Genomic DNA, 1,063 nt, shown 5'->3' with positions numbered 1-1,063 from the left:
TCTGATCCGCCATGCATGGCAAGCCGCTATGCATTGGAAACTTCTTTTCGTTGTTGTTGTTGTTGGTGGAGAGAGAAGGCAAAACCCAACCATAAAATATAAATATATGATTATAATATCATCTCATAATTTTAGCATAAACTATTGTTTCAAATATTCAATAAAACTGCTAATCCTTTATAGCAATCTGCTAGTGACCAAGCACTATCTATCTATACCACATTAATATTTAAGAGTTTCGAAACAATTGTAGGATATTCTCTTTTTGATTTTATTTTTCAAATTTTTACACAAAATCTTGTCCAATCTAATCTGCACCACACGTTAATGCCCTCTATCGCTTGAGGGCAAGATTTGATCCAAAGACCATCCATTCCATCGGACAACCAATGAATCAACGGGAAACCTGGCTTGAGGTAGGCTGCTATTGGTCAGAGACGTCAGCTTCTTGCCACGATGCATGGTTGAAAGCTTATAGTATTATTCTGCGGTTCTAGCAAGCAGCCATCGGATGCTCTTCACCTCTTCCACGGATTCATGGGGCTCCGAGACCGGGTCAACGACCTACGCCAGCCTCACCAAATATTATCCTTTCCTTTTTCCTCTGTCTTCATTCTCTCTCCTTGGAAAAATTAATTTCTGCCCGTAGGGGACAAGCGATGGTCCCTGCAGACACGGATCTTTGAAAAATCTACCGATATCTCCACTCTTCCAACGGAAAATCTACCCATACAAATAATTAGGACAGCCCACCAGAAATAAAGGTCAATTTAATTTTGGACGCACCCCGGAACCAAAGGTATCATGACACCATTGTACATTACTTTGTATGGTAATATCATTGCAAAGTTATCCAATATCCTCAGTGCTTACAGAAGAGAATATTATCACATTAACTTAGACCAGAAACTCAGCGGTGATGTCTCAATATATAAAATTTTGAGCCTTTAATATAAAGAAATGACATTCTCGATGGTGCCATTTCACAAACATATCTTTGGTACCGTCGGATGTGGGAAATTATTCTACCATGTGGACTTTGGAACATACAGTGAAATATATC

This window comes from Elaeis guineensis, chromosome 7 (genome assembly GCF_000442705.2).
Source record: "Elaeis guineensis isolate ETL-2024a chromosome 7, EG11, whole genome shotgun sequence".
Classification (NCBI taxonomy): Eukaryota; Viridiplantae; Streptophyta; class Magnoliopsida; order Arecales; family Arecaceae; genus Elaeis; species Elaeis guineensis.
This window is presented reverse-complemented; position numbering follows the sequence as displayed.